The sequence below is a fragment of the Peromyscus eremicus genome, chromosome 15 (assembly GCF_949786415.1).
Source record: "Peromyscus eremicus chromosome 15, PerEre_H2_v1, whole genome shotgun sequence".
In the NCBI taxonomy this organism is placed as follows: Eukaryota; Metazoa; Chordata; class Mammalia; order Rodentia; family Cricetidae; genus Peromyscus; species Peromyscus eremicus.
Window position 1 is genome coordinate 17,795,777 of NC_081431.1, and position 22,084 is coordinate 17,817,860.

General features: G+C 47.8%; 2 long non-coding RNA genes across 2 annotated transcripts; one reads left to right on the plus strand and one right to left on the minus strand.

Annotated features, from left to right (window-relative positions):
• Positions 1–4,910: 4,910 nt before the first annotated feature.
• LOC131925092 (uncharacterized) lies at positions 4,911–5,331 on the minus strand. The gene is made up of 2 exons (XR_009383150.1): positions 5,216–5,331; positions 4,911–5,058 (listed from the first exon to the last, which is right to left on the minus strand). It is a non-coding gene; the product is annotated as an uncharacterized LOC131925092 (long non-coding RNA).
• A 26-nt stretch (positions 5,332–5,357) lies between these two features.
• LOC131925094 (uncharacterized) lies at positions 5,358–21,497 on the plus strand. The gene is made up of 2 exons (XR_009383151.1): positions 5,358–5,438; positions 20,570–21,497. It is a non-coding gene; the product is annotated as an uncharacterized LOC131925094 (long non-coding RNA).
• The last annotated feature ends 587 nt before the right edge of the window (positions 21,498–22,084 follow it).

Consider the following 22,084-nt stretch of genomic DNA (forward strand, 5'->3'; position numbering starts at 1 on the left):
ATTTTCCACACAGCCTCAGAGGGGAACATCCCTCCAATTGTGTCCTCACTCAGATGGACACACAGCTGAGCCTGGCACACGTTGGTAGCTAATTATTGCTCCAGACCTCTCTGCGGCTACTGTGGGACTTGTGAAAACAAAATTCACTCTTCCTACAAGAATCCTGGACTCCCGGTCTGTGATGTTTTGACCTCTGGGCAGCCCACTCTCTGGATGAATTATAATTTGCCCCACAGGAAAGAATGCAGCAGCTCAGATTGGGAGGCAGACTAGAAGATGGACTAGTGGTGGTTAACTTTCCTCCATCACCAACTTGATGCGTCTCCTAGGAGACAGATCTCTGGGTGTGTCTGTGAGGGTGTGTCCGGAGAGATTAACTCAGGAGGGAAGATTCACTCTGAATGTGGGTGGCACTACCCCCTGGGCCACCTGGTCACCCACCCCAGAAGTTGCATTCCTCCTGACTGTAGTTTTCCTTGGGACTGATCCTGTCTTAGGGAAGACTTGGTGACTAGATTGCCGAGGATGCCGAGGTGCAGCCCCATTAAATCTCAAGACTCCAAGAACTGATTCAAAGGATGTCTCACTGGTTTTCCCACTAACAAACCTTTTATGCCTGAGAATTTTTTTTACATGATCCTGGGTATATGGGTATGTAAAATACATATACAAAGCAAACATTTACTGATATATAGAATGTAGTTTTCAAACAACATATTAAAAAAAAAGCCAATTCTCACACTAATGAGATGGATGCTTGTGTTTATTTTCATGTAAAGATTTAAACTGTGGCTGAATATTTGATGCTGCCGGACACAGGGCATCTTCAACATTTTTCAGAGTTGATTAGTATTTTTGTATCGATGCTGAGAATGCCAGCTTCACACACACACAAACACACACACACACACACACACACATACACACACACACACACACACACACACACGATATCAGCAGTGTGTTTAGAGCCGTTTCAGGGATTTCTGGAAAGTGTCCCCTAGTTCCAAACCATAATTAATTTTTATGAAGTTCAAGTTGGAGACTCAGACAGAAAACTTTAAAGTAAAGCACTCTTCCAACACATTACGACCCGGAAGTCCACTAATGTGCTACCTGCTGAGGACTGATGACAGGAAAACATGGAAAGTCTTTGTTTTCTGTAATTAAACCATCATGCTTCTGCAAGAGCGAAAACCTAGTACGAGCCATGAAACACTGCAATTCACAACATATGAGAGTCTCAAATCCGAGCCAAGGTGTTTCATTTGGAATTTGTTGATGTTGCATGTCACGGCATCGAGCACGGTGCGGAGTGCGTGTGGTGTGTTCAAAACCCAGACTCGGTGGAGTTGCGGGATGCGGCGTGTGTGAACGCTGCACAGATTCGTTACGTCTGGTTTCAGATTCATATTTGGTTGTTGCATGTCCAGAAAACTTTACTGATGCCAAATACTTTGCACCCCCACATTGACTTACACATAAGCCATGGTTTAAGAACTTGGGGTCTGGACTGGGGTGACGACTCAATCAAGAAGCAGGGGGACCTGTCCCCTGTCCCCCAGAACACACATAAAAGCTGGGGGCAGCGGCGTGGACCTGTAATCCCAGCACTGGGGAGACGGAGACCTGAGGATCGCTGGAGCTTGCTGGCCAGCTAGTTTATCCTCCTTGCTGAGAGACCCTGTCTCACAAAATGATGGAGACGCTTAACGTCAACCTGTGGCCTCTACACATGTGTGTGTGCAAATGGGTGCGCATGTACACACACACACACACACACACACACACTGGGGTCTAACCCACGTGCCCTGTATCCTATCGAATCGACCCCAGTTTTAAGTAACCATCTAATGTGTGCTATTTCAGCCTTAACGATGTAGAAGTTTACAAGGAAAATTGCTTTCAGGGTTGGGACGTAGCCTCATTTTCCTTTGCTACCCCTATCTGGGCAATGTAGGCTGTGGTCTGGCAGCTAGAAAGCGCTCTATAACTCTGCTTGCAGATGCCTCCTCCTTTAAAAGGGTTGTGTGTGCTCATGCAGGAGTGTGTCTGCATACACATCTGAATAAGCTGATTCCTGTGGCAGCTGCGGATCTCCACCAGCAAACAGCCTCATACTTTGGAGCTGACTCATGCACCTCCCATACTCTAGCACTTTCCAATTCCTGAAGAGATCTCTACAAGAATCTGATTTTTCCCCCCATCTCACCAAATCCCCTTCAACATCAAAATTCAGAGTTTGAAAGTGGGCTTCTCCATTTCTCGAGAAGAATGGGGTAGACCGTTCTTACAGGCTCCATGTTAAGAAAAGGTATTGAATACATTCAGGAACCAAAACAGACTCTTCCTGAGAGGCGCTGTGCATGTTGGGTCCTGTGCTAACATGGGCACGCTGTATATTGGGGTCACTAGCGAAGTCCACCATCCTTTTGCTTGGGAAGGTTATGAACAGCTGCTGTCTGTTGAAATACAGGTTGAATGAATCACAGTAGACCCTCAGTGACAGACAGCTCACACTTACAATCAGTTCTCCAAGAGTCGTTACAGATGCAGGACTTCTCTTCAGCTCAGTGAACATTGAGCCCAAGTCTCTCATTTTTAACAGGCTTTATTATGTACAGGAGTTTTACGTTCACAGCAAAATTAAGTGGGAGATCCAGAGAATTCCTGTGCACCTTCCTCACCTTCACACACATGTAACCTTCCTCACTAGAGGGTACACCTGTTACTGTTGATGAATTCCCTCAGCCCGTCATTTCTTTTCTTTTTTTTTTTTTTTGGTTTTTCGAGACAGGGTTTCTCTGTGTAGCTTTGCGCCTTTTCCTGGAACTCACTTGGTAGCCCAGGCTGGCCTCGAACTCACAGAGATCCGCCTGGCTCTGCCTCCCGAGTGCTGGGATTAAAGGCGTGCGCCACCACCGCCCGGCGTTCAGCCCGTCATTTCTATCCGACGGTCATAAGACCATTTTGACCCTGTATTCCAGGCCCACTCTTCAGAGCTGAAGGGAACCAGTTCTCTTGAACTCCCAGGTCTGACCCAACATTGGAAACTGTTAGAAATGGCAAAACAAACAAACAAACAAACAAACAAACAAAAAACAGGTTCATAGGAATGAACTGATGTGGAGTTACCCTTCTGATGAGCCTCATGACCACAGGCCTCGGAGTAGCCAAGCATTAGAAGAGGCAGCATCACATCAGAGGTGGTGTTGTGGGGTCTTGAAGAGAGAGAGAGAGGACTTTAGTTCTGTTGGACAAAGAGAGCTCCTGCCCCAGAGGTTTTCAGGTTGGGGGAAGGCATGCTCCTCACCATATGACCTGCCTGTGCCAGAAGGCACCAATGAAAATAAAGTCACATTTCAAGGTTGTCTTGAGCTGCTGGGCAAAGGGAAAGCTGTGGCGTGCTTTATCAACTCTGCCCCAGAGAGGGCTGTGGTGTGTGTGTGTGTGTGTGTGTGTGTGTGTGTGTGTGTGTGAGAGAGAGAGAGAGAGAGAGAGAGAGAGAGAGAGAGAGAGAGAGAGAGAGAGAGAGAGAGAGAGAGAGAGAGAGAGAGGCATGATTTCTGGGAGAAGACAGCAAATGGTGGATCTATAACCTAACAGAGACCATCATCGTGTTTTCCAAGCTTACACGTTCCTCTCCAGGAGGGTTGTAGTCTACAGCTTCTAAAACATTTAGGAAAGGGATCTTTCTGAGAACCAACTCCTACAAATCCTTCTCTAACCTCCATATCACATGCATTGTGGTGTATGGGCCCCATCCCAAATAAACAAACAAATGTAATCAAAAATACAAAAAGAGAGGAAGAAAGAAAAGGCTCCTTCCCATCTTCTTCCTGATTCAGAATGCTGACCGCTGGCAGGAAAATGGCCCGGCTCCCAGCATCAGCATCTCTCTGTGACTCCAGCCCTACAGGGCAGACTTCCTGGAGTCGGATGCTTCCTCTTGACACACATACCGGAGAACTGAACAGGCCACTTTTGTCACTCACCACTTTGGAGCTTGGGCTCTATCCTTGGACGTCTGTGACAGTTCATTAAAATGTAAAAGTCCTCGGCAGTTGTGAACGCAGGAAAACAGGATGGATGAGGCATCTTTGGAGTCCTGTGTTGTGCCCGAGTAAGAAAAGGGAATGCTGGGGTGGCTTGGCTCATTCAGTTTGGCACTGCTCAGGAGAAGAGGGCAGCCAGCAGTTTTACTGAAGGATGTGGTGAAAGTCCTACAGACAGATCCCCTTGACTGAGGAGACATCGACCAAGGGTGTCACTAATAAAAATGTGGTACCGTGCTAACAAGAGACAAAGGCCTTACTCACTAATAGCCCTCAGCATTTTAATTACTTTTTAATAACATGTCATCACTGTTACCAAAATCTGACATTTTCTCATCAGAAGTGTTTCTGGTTTTGACTTCCACTAAGAGGAAGGGACTCTGTGCGTCGAAAGGGCAGATTTTCTTCTATTTCTGGGCCCCGTTGACTTTCAGGGTAGTAGATATTATTTGTCATGTCCCCAGTGAGAAGTCTAATAAAATAAAACAGTATGATAATATGATCCCGAGAGAGAGAGTCCATGTGCGGGGTCATGACTCTCATCGATCTCAGAGATTGTGTTGTCCTTGGAGGTACCAGGGACGGACGTGTGCCATGAGGGCAAGGTGGAAGACACCACTCGGCATGTTTGTGCTCCTTCCTGCCCACTGCTGCTATGACCCAAATGTCATGCATCTCCGTGCCTGGATCTTTTCTATGGCTCCTTCCTGGCCTGTGGTTCTTCCTGACCCATCCTTCCCAGGGGAAAACTGTCCTTAAAGCTGTGTGCCTGTCACAGCCCTTCTCACACAGGAGATTCTCTTACACCCCACTGGGACTAATGGGAACTATGAAAACAGCATTTTATAGGCCAAACACAATTAAAAAGTTTCTTTACTGCAGGACTTTTTGGAGCCTTAAGATGCTAATAAGCATTGCAAATTTTCAAACATGTCCCCCAAATTTACTTGACTGCGATCCTGGCAGGAAACAGATGGCCCATTCAAAGGAGTAATTGCAGGGACTATTAACAAAAGTATGAACAGATTAAGGAAATCAACAAGAGGATGACGAAGTACCCAGGAGCCCTGGCAGCAGCCAGGAGTTGCTTTTACCTGAGGCTTTGAGCTAAAGGAAGGGAGCAGACGTGCCAGGGGTGGGTACAGCTTGGGAAAGGACACTGCTCATCAGAAGCTGGGACCTACCACCGAGGGCCATGTCACTGGCAAACACAGCATTGCAGAGGAACAATGCCTTGGCGTCTTCCTTCTACTATGTTCTAGAGTCAACATCTGTATCCAACCCAAAGCCAGAGGCCTGGGTCACACAGTTCCGAGACGCCAGCCTCCCCGGAAACAGTAGAACCAAGGAAGACAGAAGGGAGCTGGGGAAATGGCTCAGGAGGTAAAATGCTTGCCATGTAAACATGAGGAACTGAATTTCAATTCCTAGCACTTGTAAAAGTTGGGCATGGTGGCCTATGCCTGCAATTCCAGCACCGGGGAGGTAGAGACAGGAGGATTCCTGGGGCTCGTTGGTCAGCAGTCTAAACCAATAGGTACCATGTTTTGAGAGACGCTGTCTCAAAGAAATAAGGAGAAGCAATTGAGGAAGATATCTAATGTCGACCTCTGCTCTCCAGACCCATGTGTACCTACACAGACGTGTGCGCACATGATCACATACACAGGCACAGACAATAAGGGAAGATGGGCTGTAGGGACACCTGTTAACAGCAGGTAGAGCACCACCTTCTAGGCAAAGTTGGCATAAACCATCAAGTCTATTCACTGGGCTGGGCACCCTCATGCCGCCTGTACACATGGAGCTCCCCAGCCCTCTACTGCATTCCTACACATCTACCCATTCCTACGCAACCCCAGAAATACAGTCTGGGATTTCAGGTCGCAACTGTGGGCCTCTTGGTGGAGACTCCATCGCTTGACTGAGTGGCCATCCCCTTCTCCTCCTCTCTTAGGGGAATTCTCTGGTCACCTCAGGTAAAGTTCATTTCTTTACTGTCCTCCAGAATGGGGGGGGGGTCACTGTTTTCGATAGGTGGGACACATTCTGAAGTGATTTTTGTGTGGCTTTCAGAGCGAGTGGTGACCTGGGGGGGGGGGTAGTGTTTGGGAGCTTTAGCATATCAGAAGACCTGGAATGCCGTGGTGGCCTTTGGGATTGGAGTATTTGAGACCGAGCATTCCTGGGTGACTTGGAGGCTCTGCCTTTGGGGCCTTCAACACTTTCAACCCAATCACGGATCTTACAGTAGAAGTGGGGTTCCAATCCCCCACCACCCTCATTCCCTTCTCTGTGTGACTAGCGTCGTGGTCCTTGAGTCCACAGTGCCTGCTCCTTGCCCCAAGCTGTCATAGTGACAGGAGGATGGAGCAGATAGCTGTGTGGTAGGAGCAGGTCATGAGGGAATGAGCTGAGAGCTACTCTTGGGGTAAAGGTGCCCTTCGGAGCAAACTTGTGACCCTGTAAGGCCAGGGTTTCTCTGGCACCATCTGGGTGCCCTATAGGATCAGAGGGACAACAGAGGTCTATGTTCTCCTCTCTGCACACGCTGCTGGGTCCTCCCACCAGCCCCTGAGGACTGATGAGCTACACAGCCACTGGGCTTTTCTCTGTTGGGGAGTGGGCTTCCCTTTCTGTGCCGCTGGAGTTGGAGCCCTTCCTTCCTTCTTTGGTCACAGCCTGGTCAGTCTGTCCCCTGTCTCTCGGCACCAGCAGGGCTGTATCTCCTGGAGGTGGCTCTTCCCCACCAGCCCTACCCCGTCTGCCCTTTGCTCAGAATAGACATGTCCTTTTCCTCTTCCTCCTCCCCTTTTCTTCTCCCTCCCTCCCCTCCCCTCTGGCCGTCCTGATTTTCCAAGCATGGGACCCAACACTATCACCCTGGCCTCCTTGAACTTTACATTTCTCATTGCAATGTTACTACTTTGCTCCAAGGGTAAAACCCAAGATCCATTTTCTTCTGGAGACTAACGGACTCTAGACTGTAGATGAATTTCTAAACTGTCTTATTAAATAAAAAACACAGAGCCAGAAATTGGGGTTAAAGCCTGAGAGAGATCAGAGGAATAGGAACAGCCACAGCTAACCTTACCTCACCAACTCTGCCGCTTCCAAATGCAAGATACTTTCTGTCTACCCATGCCTATATGCCTTGCTGTTCTGCCATCTGATTTGCTCTCTCTGTCCAGCTACCTCACTTCCTCTTCCTGCCCACTTCCTGTCTGTTTGTACAGACCTCCAGGGTTAACTAGTGTTGGAATTTAAGGTGTGTGCCACCACGCCTGGCTCTGTTCCCAGTGTGGCCTTGAACTCACAGAGATCCAGACAGATCCCTGCCTGCCAAGTGATAGGATTAAAGGCGAGTGCTATGTTGCCTGACTTTGGTGTTTACTTATAATGGCTTGGTTTTTCCTCTGATCTCCAGGCAAGCTTTATTTATTAGAGCACAAATAAAATATCACCACACTAGACTCCATTACCTGTCTTCCAGTATCCTATTTTTCACCTAGTCGAATTATGGTGTTGCACAACAAGAGCAGAGGACCCACAAGGAGACTGTTTTTGCAATGTATCCATCTCCTTTTGATTTAACACATTTAGAACGCTGGCCCTTCACAAGCCTCTGAGCTCAGAATGTCAGAGAACCCCAACATGCTTAAGACACAGTTTCTGCTTTCTAGAAGCTTTAAACAAACAATATACTAGTGCTCATAAGCAAGGCAGGTCAAGTGGTTCAAGAAAAGACAATACCAGCCCTAGTGATGACAGTCTGTATCAGGCGGGGACCTTAGAGAGTTAGCTAGAGGGAGATCCAGGAATATCTGGCCATCTTTCCTGAAAGAGTTTACTAGATAGATCTGGGAATTCCAAACGTGAATGATCATTCATTTTGTAGCATCCCCATCCCCTATTTCTTCAAGCTTATACTTGGTGCTGTTCATTAAGTCAAGGTGCATGGTTGGTCCCAGGAGCCCAGAGGGAATGTTCTACATTTCAGATGGAGCCATAGGACTTCTTACTTTTAGCCAGATCCGTGGGGGATATCCCACTCTCTGTATTAAGTGTAAGATGTGTGGGTATTGCTTTTGTTTCTCGGGGAAATGCTCCTGGTGACAGACTCTCACTAAGGTGAACATGGTAAGGAACTGGGGCTCTACTTGGTACTCTGTCCCCTCTTTTGTTGGCACCGTCACTGTCTGCTCAACATGTGTAGTCACCCAGGGGACATGACATTCGACTTTGGGTCTCTGGAGGTGCTGTCTCTCTCTCCTCCTCCGGCTTCTCTTTTTAATTTCACAAAGAATCTCAGCGAGGCCCATTAGCTGACGTGGGGCAGGTGGGAAGACAGCATTTATGATAATACATTTTCCGGCTGCCTGGTCCCCAACACCTTCTGGTCCCTGCAGCCTCCAGCCTGAAGATCACAAAGGTGCATACTGTTGAGTCCTGACAGGCACCTCTCCCTGGGACCATTTGTGTTTCTCTTCCCCAAATTGTTGGCAGGTGGAGTCCATAGCCACCTGGGCTCCTGGGATTTGTCCTCCCATTCATCGCAGTCATACTGAAGCCTCCTCGACTTCTGCTGCTGAGGGTGTCTCCTTCAAGGAGAGGGTCGGCACCATCCCTGGTTAAGGAGGGCCAAAAAGAGTTCTGACGTCAGAGTCAGCAATGACAAGAGAAGCGGGAAGAGCTGGGGTCATGGGTCCGGACTTCATGATTGGAAATCAAAGCAAAAAAGTGCATGGACACAGGAGGATTTTGATTCATTTCACTGAAGTTACTTGATTAAATACTGTTGATGGGAGAGGGGTGGAGGGAGGCAGAGAGACAGAGAGCTTTTCTGTGAAGCATCTATTGGCTGGATGCAGAGGAGGGGAACTGAAGGGCCTGAAGTCCCAGCATGCCCTGGGCGACTCAGTGCCCTGGTACAGGGACAGTCTCTGCTGCTTCACTTTTCTCCCAGCTGCACCTGCCCATGTGTTCCTGAAAGTACCGCCTGGTATATTTTTCAACGTTATGTAAGAATGTGTATTATTGGATACTCCTGCAACCAACATCCAGCCCACACTGAAACTCCAGGTCTTTTGGAATCACTCCGATTGAAATTCAAAGTAAAAACAAAATTTATTTCTGAAAACTTTTTGAGAATTTCAAAACTCACCCAGTTCTATAAAAACTGTATCCTTCTGTCTGCTGCTGTCACAGCAAGGAGGCTAGGAGTCCCTCCTTTAGAGGGGGATAGAGGGACCCCAGGCTTTGCCTCACTGGCCTTGAACCTGTGATCCTCCAGTCTCATGGTTTTGAGTGCTGGGATTACAGATGTGTGCCGCACTGTACCTGGTAACTTCCTTGCATTTTGCTATTGTTTCTTCTTTAGTGGCAAAAATATAAGCCCATTCCCAGAGTTCCTGCGGTATGTAGATCTCTGGAGGGACGCACACGTGCATCTGGTTTCCGGCTCCCATTGTGCATTTTATTCTGAATCCTCAGAGGAATCCTGGACGGGTCTGGGGTTGTTAGGTTTGCCTTCACTTACCCATGAGAAAGCCGAGAGTCCTTGGAGCAGACAAAGGGTCTGAAGCCCCTTCTTGAGCTCAGGGCAAGTTGGGATATGGGTGGGGCTGGAGGGTGGTGGTGGCGGCACTTTCTAACTTCTCCAAGTCCCTCCGCTGCTTCTGGGTCTGCTGTGGAGATGAGAGACAGAGACGGGCAGGGAGAGGTGAAAAACGCGAGGAGGAGGAGGAGGAGGAGGAGGAGGAGGAGGAGGAGGAGGAGGAAGTCACTGAGGCTAGGCAGCTGCACAGGGCTGTGGGGTGAGCTTGCTAGCGGCATGATTGGAGGCCTCACTCCCATGTCCTTCAGCCACTCAGACTGCTGTGGCCTCCCTCCTGAGAACTTGTAATGTCACTCCGCTGGCCAGTGGGAGGCTGGCCTGGAAAAGCAGGCGCCCGTCTTGGTGGTGGCATTCCTGGGCTCAGGACCAGCAGGAGTCTGGAGCAGGCAGGGTGCCTCCTACCTCAGCTCCGCTTTTCCCTCTAACTGGGAGGACGCAGGCCTGGCTTATTGATTTTGATCCCGGAGGCACTTAAACAACCGATTTCCGATGGATTCTCCCCTCAAAGAACCCTTGGCAGCCATGCTGGCCTCTAGATGCTGTTTTTAGAAATATGAAAGGAAAGCACTTCTGTGATAAGGGCTCACCTGATCCGTCTCAGCCTTCCTTCTGCAGCCCACCGCAGGGGATGGGCAGGGAGCAGCCGCTGCTTCACAGGCTTAGGTAAGCGGCATTGCGTCCCTGCCGCCTGGAGCCTCCTCTGCACTGCCTGCCTGCCCGGGCTTTCTACACACACACACACACACACACACACACACACACACACACACACGTACAGAACACACACACACACACACACACACACACACACACACGTACAGCACACACACACACACACACACACACACACATACAGCACACACACACACACACACACACACACACACGAATGCACGCACAGCGTGAGCACACACACACGCACTCACGCATAGCACACACACACGCACACGCACGCACGTACAGCACATACACATACACACACACACAGTGAGCAAGAGAGACAAAAAGAAAGGTGGTCATATGTATAGATAGACTGGTCTATATATTATGTATATATGTGTTTTTCTCACGTACATATTAAGCATATATGTGAATAAACAAATATTGGTGTTTATATACATAGATACAGCTCAGTGTGTATTTATACAAATTTATACACACTGAGTTATATTCATGTATAATTTGCACCTGCATGAATAGGTGTATTTACATGTGCATACATGTGTGGACATGTGTATATATATATATAGGTGTATATGTACATTTTAATTTTTACTGTGCCTAGTACTTCACCCATCGATTATCATGGCAACCTATCCAGTAGACACCATTCTACAGAGGAAGAATTTGAAGCTAGAAGACACCAGTTAGCCGCCCATGGTAATGTGGCTAGTCAGTAACAGAGCAGGGACTGAACCCAGGGGCTCCTTTCCTCTAAGGACTGTGCCATAGTCTGCGGTTGGCTAGTCTTTCCTAGCCTGGCGTACCCTTGGGATGAAACCCTCAGCCCGCAGTACCCCTGGCTTGGGTTCCCTTTGAGATAAGCCAATGTGGCTATTCTCTTGTTCTTTTCCCAGACTTGGCCCATTTTTTTTTTTTCCTGGCTTCGTATTTTCTGATGTTATCAAAACAAACAGCACGGTTCATGGTGCATGGGTCTTAATTTGCCTTATTATATAGATGGCACATATTCCTTAAGAATCCATTAACTTTAATCTAGTGCAGGCTGAGACCACGTCTGAGGAAGGGCCAGGGTTCATCCACAGTTCACGTGGCAGAAATGAGTGAGTCACTCCTTAGTGGCACGGCCAGGGCTGGATCACCCTGCGGCTTCCTTCCTTAAATGGACAGAGATTCCAACTGCTGCGTGAATAACAAAGACCTTGATGTCCCACTGGCCAGTGGAGGCCAGGCCAGCCAGCAAAGAGACCGACCGCAGCAGCTGTTTTTTTCCAGCATGCTGAAGGCTGCAATCTTAACCCTGCTCAGCTGTCACGGTGAGACCTTGTGGGGGTCCAGCTGAGAGGGCACAGATGGCCCAGGGCCATGGGTTCCACCCCTGGAAAACCACTCTCTGACTCTGTCCCATGGACAGGAGTCTCCCAGCATGCTCTACAGTCAGCTCCCTGCCCAGAGAAGCATTGCTCTCTGGAGGAAGAGCGGGCAGGTTCATTCGGCGATGCTTTGGGCGGAGGACATGACAGTGTTTAAGAATTCAAGGGATACAAACTTTATTCTCTACGTGATGCCATTAATGCCTTCTCCACCCTCCACATTCTTGTTTCCCCCTTTCCAATCTTGACTCTCTATGTCTGCCTTTCTGAACCTGGCTAAACACTAGATGAATGGAATTGTTGAATGTCATTATGTAATGCACTTCTTTGTTAATTAGAGATGCAAAAGGTCACATCTATGCGAAGGTCACTCCTCTAGAAACTTCTAGTACTTTCCGGCATGAAGTGCAAGTTTATTAGAAAAAAAATTTCAGTAAGATTCCACATTAATTATGATCACCTGGAAAAACTCGTTATTTTCCTGATGAAAGGGGAAACGAATCAACAACACAGCAGAAAAAAGTCTGAACAAGAGGTTGGGACAGGAATAGCAAGACCAAGAGGGAAGCAGGCCACAGGGCTTCTGATGCTCACTGCTTTCTTAGGGCATACCAGGTAAGTCCCCGAAGCAGCCTGAACCTCAGCTTTCTCATCTAAGAAATGGGAATAGCTTTCTCAGGGCCATTGTTAAAACTAATGAGGTCATGTGGAATGGCCCACAGCTGGCCAGAGTTTAGGAAATAGGAATTCCGTTTCTCCTTTTTTTTTTTTTCCTTCGTCTCCACCCCCATCCCTTAAGGAATCCATATTTTCCACTTAGGGTACAAACATCACTCAGATAGACTTTGGCAGATCATTGAAGGCACAAGCTGGCTCCTCAGAAGAGTTTGCTCTGTCCCAAGACCTCTCTACGTTACAGGGTCGATTGTGTGAAGGCTGCCGGTGCCTCTGGTTCCCAGCCAGGCCGAGGAGGCATGAGGGCCTCTTTCATGCTCATGAATGACTGGGGCTGGTGAGCTCCGTGGATGAGCTTCTTTGTCCACACGCAAAGGAATGGGGTCAGTGTCCCTCCCTCCAAACACTGTGCCCACATGGCTGCCCCATAGAGATTGCTTTGTTGTTGCTGCTGCTGTTTTATCTAAACTTTCTTTAAACTGACCCCCTTTCTCCCCAGTGTATGTGACAATAATTGGCCCCCTATCAACTGTTTCTGAAAGGAGCCCCAATGGCCCTTGGTCAAATGCCAAATAAACAGTCCCCACCCCACCCCCCGAAGGGCTCCTTCTCTGACAGAGTGTGGGGGCACTGACCACTGTGGTGTCCGCAAGATGGGAAGAATCTTAGGGTTCCTCCCAGCTAAAGAGAGGTAGCACAGTGCCTGGTCATATCTGAGTGACTATTCCCCCACTCTTTGTCTGCCTCCCCTGTGAGGCATCCCTGTCCTCTGGCTTGGCAACTGGTCCAGAATCAACAAACATGTTGACTTATGCTAAGTCCTGTTGGCTCCCCGTTCCCCGGCTCTTGCCTGATGCCCAGGGCTATGACACGGAATTAAAATGTGGCCAAGCACCCAAGGAAGCTACTGTGGTTTGAACCCACGGAGCATGCCCTGCCCATGCCCAGGCTGGTTGGGTTTCAGGACGAAAACTGTCCAGTGTGCTCCGAGTTGTTTCTTGACACTAATTTTTGTCATATAAAGTGGCCTTGAAAGTGAGGACGGTGCACATTGTAACCTCATCCTGTGAGTGAATTTGAGACAGAGCTGGAAGAACACGCATCACAACACTAGGAAAAGTATCCATTGTAGCTCTGTAGTTTACTTTATTGTATTGTTTTACTGCTTAGCAGATGATCACGTTTCATTTTCACAGAAAAATGATAAAAATGTGTTTTGAAGATTACAAAAACAGCTGACCACAAAACACATCATCCTTCCCTCCTCGATGAGCTCAATGGTGTCCTTTCCCCACTCCCCCCCCCACCCTTTTTCAGGTATAAATCCTTATTTGCTTTGTGTGAGCTGCTGAGTGCTATTTACAAGTCTATTTTCAACTAACAAGCTTACTTTGGAAGGACAGGGTAGACTTAGAGGGAATTACAGGATTTGAGTTGGGCAATGTCTTGGATGCCGTGCCTGTTTTTGATGGACAAGAGGAGAAATGACTAAGTGCCTTTGGCTGAGAGGAAGCCGAAGCGAGCCACTTTAGGTTTGCGATGGGCTCAAGTCATTGCTTTTTTCATAGTCCGTGAAAAAGTCGGTACCCCCGGAGGAGGCTAAGCCTGGTCCTTTCTCTCCCATTTCTCCAAGACCATTCGGGTCAGAAGAATATTTGTATAATTAGGACCCTTAGTGCTTGTGAGCACATGTGCTTATGTTCTACATGTGTTTAAGGACATCAAGGCTTTGTTTGTGACATAAGAGACCTGCTTGGTGGTGTCTGACCCAAGGAAGCTGGGTGCCTGTATTCAGCCCAGGGAGCCACCGCCGCCGCAGGACCTGCACTGACTCCAGCAGGCGGTAGAGGGCGCTGTACTTGGACCTGCCATTTGTTCCTATGTTCCCTGTCATGAGGGTCCCCCATTCTTTGGGCTCCATTGCTTCGTCTCTGTCCATGAGTGATGGACTTACTGATGCAGTGTTTCAGTGAGTGTATTCTTTCTTTTTCCCCTGTGGCCCAGAGAGATGCGAACGAGCCAGTGCCGGCCCAGGGCCTGTGTGCAGACTGCGGCTGCTGAGGGCTGGCACGGCCTGCTGGCCCGTGAGCTGCAGCATCGGAGCAGGGGCATGCCAAGTCTCAGCAGAGCAGACAAGGCTTGATGGACGCTGGCTCGGTGCAGGCAGGGTGAACATCCTCCGTTTTGGAGAGGATGGGGAGACGTGGGAGGACTAAGGCCCAGGTCTGTGCAAACACCATCGCTTCCCTCCCTACCTGTTTGGATTTGGTGATGAGCATTTGGGTTTCAGAGGCTGGTAGGGGACAAAGAGCAAAGAGATTTTCAAATACCCCGGAGCTAACCTAGGGAGCGACTGGAGATGAGCTCCGAGGATGCGGAAGAAGGAAGCGATAAACCAACCCAAAAACCACTAGTGCGACCACGTTACCGGTGTCCCTCAAAAATGGCTCTGGGTGCAGAGTCAATAGTATTGCTCGGGGGTGCAGTGCTGAGAAGAACCAAAACTGGGCCCACAAGATGGTTCAGTTGGTAAAGACACTTGCTGCCAAACCTGACAGTCTGAATAGGACCCCTGGGACCCACATGGTAGAGAAAGAGAATCCAAAAGTTAAGCCTCTGACTTTCACACTTGTGCCCAGTGGCTGGCATGTCCACATATGTACAGACACATAGAGGTGCATGGATAAATAAATAGATACATAAATATAAATTAGTTGCTTTTTTTTTTTTTTTTTTTTTTTTTTTTTTTTTTTTTTTTTGAGGCAGTGTCTTAATAAGTAACCCTGGTAACCCTGGCTGTCCTGGGACTTGTCTTTTTGTAGCCCAGGCTGGCTGGAACTCACAGAGATCCTCCTGCCTCTGTCTCTCGAGTGCTGGGATTAAAGACGTGCACCACCATGACCAGGCTAAATAAATGTAATTTAACAAGTAATTGAAACCTTGAGCCTAAAGAGAGCATTAAAGATGAGGTACTGGAAAAACAGGCCAATCTTGAGTTCCCAGACACGCAGCTTTGCTGAGGGGACAGGAGTCCCTGTCAAAGGTGCTTATAGGTTGTTAGGTGGCCTGCCAGGTAAGCCAGTTCCTGATCAAAAGCCTGTGGGCTTTCCCTCCTTTTATTGAAAACAGATCTTCCTCACATAATATATCCAGTCCCAACCTCCTTACTCTTCCCAGTTCCTCCCCACATTCCCTCCCATCCAGATCCACTCCCTTTCTGTCTCTCATTAGAAGATAAACAAGCTTTTAAGGGATAAAAATAAAATAAAACATGATAAGGTGAAACAAAAACTAACACACTGGAACTGGGCAAAACAAACAGAAGGAAAAGAGCCCAAGAAACGAGGATTAGAGACCCCCTTGTTCCCACTCTCAGGAATCCCATGAAAACACTAAACTGGAAGCCCTAATATATACACAGATGGCCTGTGCAGACCTGTGCAGGCCCTGTGCATGCTGCCTCAGTCTCTGTGAGTTCACATGAGCTTTGATTGTGTTGGTTTAGAGGGCCATGTTTTCTTGGTGTCTCTACCCCTTCTGGCTCTTACACTCTTTGTGCCTCCCCTTCCGAGGGGTTCCCTGAGCTCTGAGGGGAGGGATTTGATGGAATATCTCCTTTAGGGCTGAGTGTTCCAAGGTCTCTCACCCTCTGCATAATGTCTGGCCCTGTTCCCGTCTGCTGCAGAAGGAAGCTTTTCTGACGATGGCTGAGCATGGCACTGATCTATAAGTACAGCAGAATGTCATTATGGGTCATTTTATTGCTTTTTTTTTATAAAAAGAATAGTAATATTTCATTTTATTCTCAGTCCCTGGCCTATCTAGTCTCAGGTTCTTGGTCACCCAAGTAGTATTGGGTGTGGGCTTCCTCTCACGGAGTAGGCCTTAATTAAATCAGATAATGGTTGGTTTCTCTTACAGCTTTGTGCCACTGTTGCCCAAGCATTCCTTGCGGGTGGGACACCATTGTAGATCAAAGACTGGGTAGGCGTCTGTTTCTTTTTTAGTAGTGTGCAGAGTACCTTCCTGTACCAAAGATTATAGGGATGAAGGCTTCTCCATCTTCAGCTCAACTTCTCCATGTCCAGTGAGATGTGTAGATGTTATCTTTAGCAAAGGGACCTTGCCTCAGTTTTCAGAGAGCAGCCCTATAGCCTTGTCAACAGCCTGGGTTATTTGGGGATTCCCATGAGACCTAACTACAGAAAAGTGACATCTCTAAATCAACCTATGCTGAACGTTGCTGGTTTTTATGGGGTGAAGGTGAAGTGGGGGAGCTGTGAAGGTGTATCACAGGCTCTGCTGATAGTGTTCAAAATCAGCAGTATCCAGGGTGGCAAGATGGCTTTGGCAGGCCAAAGCATTTGTCATGTAAGCCTGTGGATGCACCTCCTCCTGGGAACCCCTAGGGGAAGGAGAGAATTGACTCCTGAAAGTTGTCCTCTGACCTCCACACATGCCTTGGTATGTGAGTGCTCGAGTACACACACACACACACACACACACACACACACACACACACACACACACACACGGAAACAAAATAAAGCCAGTGCTATAGACTTAAATTACCTCAGTATACAACAGACCAAATCTAATCTAATTTTTTAATGTATTGCTTTCGGGCCCACGTTCTTAAAAGGAAAAGTCACAGTTCTGATGTGTACCTCACAGTGACCTGTGAGCCTACCAATTGGCTGACATCTACTGGCTGTCTTGTTGCTCTGGGTTTTGGTGGCATCGAATGCTATCGGCTGTTTTCAGCCTCTTGTTTGCAGTCATCCCTGCTCCCTTTCTCAGCCCGGGTCCAGGAGTATTCCTGAGGCTCTTCTTCACTCCTCTCCCGGTCTCCTAGCACCACTCTTCACCCAGGGCTTCATCTCACATTATCTCTTAGTCTGACACTTCTTCTGCACGTGCTCATAAGCTCCCAATGACCCAGACAGACAGTGAGTCAGAAATAAGTGTGAGCTGCCTCACTCCAGAGCACCAAGCAACTTAGAAGAAGGCTATTCTCCTAGCAACGCAGAGAAGAAGCTGGATGGTGGTACAGCAGAGGAAGCGTGAGGCTAGAAGGCTTTGTGTTCGGGGAGACGTTAGGAGTGTTTTCTACGTCTTGATCTCTGGCACACTTACTTTACTTCCATTCCGCCTCTTGCTACAGCCTTTTGAGTGGTGGGTTTTTATACCCCCCCTCTCAATTTCCAGTCTGGAAGCTATTTGAGAGGAAGGACAGACTTACATCTTTATAGATTTAGTCTGCTCAAAGAGAAATTGTGGTATGAGTTACTTTCAGCAATAGGGCAGCTGGGATTGGAAGGAGGGAGCCATCGGGATGCTGAAGGCATCTGTTGATGGCACTTGTAGACCAGTTGGATGTGAGGAGGTAGGAGGAGTTGAGGAGGACTCAGTGCCAAGCCAGGGTGGCTGGGGATGGTGACACCATTATAGGAGGGAAGGTGCCCAGGAAAGAAAGGAACAGTGGAGCGGTGTGCTGGGCCTGGGTTGCAGACACATCAAGACGCTGTGAAATTTGGATGGGGAGATGTTTAGGAGGCAGATGGAAACACAACACTACGCTGATCTGCCGTGACTCATTCCAGGAAGCCAAAAGCATCTGAACTGGAAACTTAAAAAAATGATATCACACACTGAACACTGGGCTCACAGGGATTAGAAGGGCCCTTAAAAATCACGAGTGCAATTGTTTACTGACCACTTGAATCCTCTCTAGAATTCACCTGCTGACCTTACTGCATTTTGGTCTCTATTGGCAAGCTTTTTCTGCACTTACAGCGTTTTTCTCTTGGAGTCACCTTCAAAGACTTCAAAGGTTCACTGAACTCTCAGAATTTAGTCTCTTGCTTTTTCATCACAGATTTTTATCAGTCGTCTGTTTGGAGAGATCATCTTATTGAACATTTATCGGCCTGGCTTGGGTTTTCCCTAAATTTACTATGGAGATTCTCTGAGACTGTTGTTTTAGATTCTGTAGGAAGCTTTAGGTTAATGAAGAGTCCTTTTTACTGCTCCGGGGCTGGAGCGCGGGCATGCTGGCTCTGGGGAGAGCCGGAAACAGCCTGCCTCATGTGGATCTCAGCTGTCCTACAGTTGGGAGACATCGGGCAGGTGACTCAGCCACTTAGAAACTTTGTTCCTTTCTGGAAATGAAGACGCGGATGGTGTTAATCTAGAGTTCTTGGGAGGGTTCACTGTGAAGGGGTTTAAATCTCCATAAATCTTAGACATCATTCTTACCGTCTTAGACACAACCACCACGCAACAACCTGTAACACAGAGAGCATAGTGAAGAGAGAGGAAGATGGCAGATGTTCTTCTCACCTCCCTTATTGACAAAGAAGGGATGACTAGACTCTCTCAGGTCTAAATGAAATGTGTAGTGAGGAGGAAGCCACAGTGAAGAGCCAAGAGTTACAGTTTTCCCAGGGAGAGAGTCTCGGGGAAGGAGCGGCTTCCGGCATTTAGAAGTGAGAATGTTTGCGTCATCATTGGAAGGCCTGTTTGAAATACTTTGGCTAATTAGGTGATGATTAAATCGTGCAGCTCCCATATGCTGTGCTTTCTTCTATACAGAATACATCTGCCTGGAAAGTTCTAGGTCTACGCATTCATGAAGGAACTCTTGCAGAGTTTGCATACAGCCAGCCCTTGTGGAGTGAATGGTAAATTACTGTCTAAAGGCTAATAATCATCATAAGCACTGAGCATGTGCTTTGTGAAGTAATCTGATTTAAACCTCGTGATGTTGGCACTCTTGTTATTTCCAATCCCCCACCCCCACCCTCCCACCCCCCACGCCCGCTCCCACGGAGAAACTGAAGTCTAGCAAGCTACACACGGATCCACGACGGGACCCAGACCTCCCTGACATTTCTTTGTGTGAGTACGTGAACTTCTTTTCTTGTTCGGTGGGGTGTTATGAGACAGAACACACCTACAAGAGAAATGACTCACAATCAGTCTCTAAATAGATGTGGCTGCTCAAGAATCAAGAGAGACCGGCCTAGGGCTAAGCTGATCGCAGCCACCTTGAGATGGTGGGATGAGTCTTGGAGATGCTAGACAGAGAGGGGCGAGGAGGGAGAAGGAGGAGGAAGAGTGACCTGGAGGTGTCTGTGACAGAAGACTGACAGAGAGCCTCTGGGCAGGTCAGTCTCTAATCATCTAGAAGGTTCTTTCTTCTCTCCCTAGACAACACTGAGCCCATTAGAAACAGACTCCAGTGGCCTGTCCGTTCCCCTTTCCTAGAATTCTCTCCTTTCAACACAGACTTTTGTTTCCGAAAGCCTTCACTTTTTTCTCCTATCTGTCTTTCCACATGATTTACCTTTTACCTGAAATGCCCTACTTCACAGCCCTAGGTGCTAAATGCAAAAAAGGCACCATTTATTCTGCGTACATGTAACGTAACACGGGTTATCCACAGGTTCCTATAATAATTTTGCAAGGTGATGACTCTTTGCATTTTGCAGATAGAGAAAGAGAGATCCACCCAGTCTAATTTAAAAAAACCAATTTTACCTAATTAGATCTGGGGCTAGGATGTAGGTCTGACTGACTTTACAGGTGGTCTCTTTGTCATTTCCCGGTGCCTGTTGAGACTTTTACTTATCATTTAAGACGTGGACCTACTGCCTTCTTCCCTTCAGTAAAGTGTGAATGGGAGCCTCAGGAACTGCACATCCCCTAGTGGTTCCCGCAGACTATGAATTCGGTCAAATCCTGCACTTTTGTTTGTTTGGTTGGTTTTGGTTTTTGGTTTTTGAAGACAGAGTTTCTCTGTTCAACAGTCCTGGCTGTCCTGGAACTCTCTTTGTAGACCAGGCTGGCCTCGAACTCAGTGATCTGCCTGCCTCTGCCTCCCAAGCACTGCCACCACCATACCCGGCCAAACCTGTACTTATTAATGATCTATTACAATTAGGTGTCTATACGGCTTTTGAACTATAACTTCATGATAGAGACAGGTGTATCTTCATAGATCTATGTAATAATATATCTTCCCCCTCTCCTCCATCTTCCAACCTAACTTTCTACACAGCTCATCATGTAATATGCCACTAATAAGTTATTGTTGAATTAATGAATAAATTAATCAATACTAAGGAGCTTGTTTGTAAAGCTGTGAACTTTCTCCTCTTTGCCAGATGATCAATTCTGTCTCTAAGGATGTTCTCTGTCTGCATCCCACACCAGAGTGATGAGCATGAAGCAGATGGCTGGCCATGGAGACATCCATCCTCGGAACCCAGTGCCTGCTTCCTAAGCCAGTGTGCTGGAAAGGATTGGAGACTGAACCAGGCCCTTGGCCACCTTCTTTGTGGCCCCAACAAATGCAATATCCACTGTAGTAGCAACAACAACAGCGGCAGCACCTAACCTAAGGACTGTGTGAGACTCTGGTTCAAACCCATCATACAGTACGCACAAGTCCCTCACATCAACGTCATTCCACAGAGATGCGTGCTAAGTGCTTCTTCCACAGCTATCATGGCTTGAGTTTTCTCCCAGTGTTTGCTTAGCCAAACGTCCAAGCGGTTTATGTTTTAATATGAGAAGAATCGCCTAACCTCAGAGAGGTTCACCCACATTCCTTGTCAGTCATTCCCCAGCCTCTGTCATTCTCTGACCTACCTACTTTTAGATTCCAGCCGCCCTGCTTCCTTCAAAGCATGATGAGACTTTCATCTCTGGAGTCTGAGCTGATTGCAAATGGACTGAGCTGGCCTCTGGGTTTGAAAGAATGAACACATCTCCCCCAGCAACTGAGCAAAGATGAGTTGTCATCCAACAGAGTGATACATCTGTGCAATGAAGACAGTGTTAACAATGGGCACTCCGAGTCCAAAGGAGGAGGCGTTTGTCCGAATGTTCTGGCCACAGTGTGAATGGCAATAGGTCATTTAACTTTGATTCTCAGAGTTGGTTTTCAAGGAAATAGACTTCACATTGTGCATGTTCATCTTGCCTTGAGATTGTCCACCTTGCTTTGGACTGGTTGCCCGAGTGTCATACTGTCTTATATTTGACACAGCAGAAGTGTCCAGGTTCAAGAGATAAAGGTTTCTCCACTTCTCTCTGCCTCCTCATTCCACCCCAGGATGCAGGTCCTGCTGTAACTATGTATTGAGCTGTGCATCTGAAGTAGGGGAAGACACCGGACATCAGAGGACCAGCCAGCCAAGCAGATGGGTCAGACATAGGAACTTCCTCCTCCATCACCAGATCAGGGCTCAGGAAGGCAGGCAGGCTGCTCCTGGGACATTACAGTCACCCAAGAGTGGTCCCTGTCACTGGGCATGGCAGGCTCACCCTAGAGGCTCCTGGGAGCCTTGGGGAGATTACAATTTTTTTCGGGCTAAAGACATTATGCAAATGCTTAGGGAAGAGCCATTAACTGATTAACAGATGAGTGGGAATTGCCTTGTCTGATTAGGTGATTAATACCTATTGTGAACCAGCCGGAGTCCAAAGAGAATACAGTCTGATGAAAGACGACTAAATATTTGGCCTATACCGTTACAAGCCTTCTAGGTGGGTGTGTGCTCTCTCATTTTGATCTGCCATACAACAAAATGATTTTATCCCAGGGAGAGAAGAGGCGAGGGGTAGAGAAACCTAGTCTCCAGGAAACCTAGCTGTGTTTTCTCTTCCCGCACAGG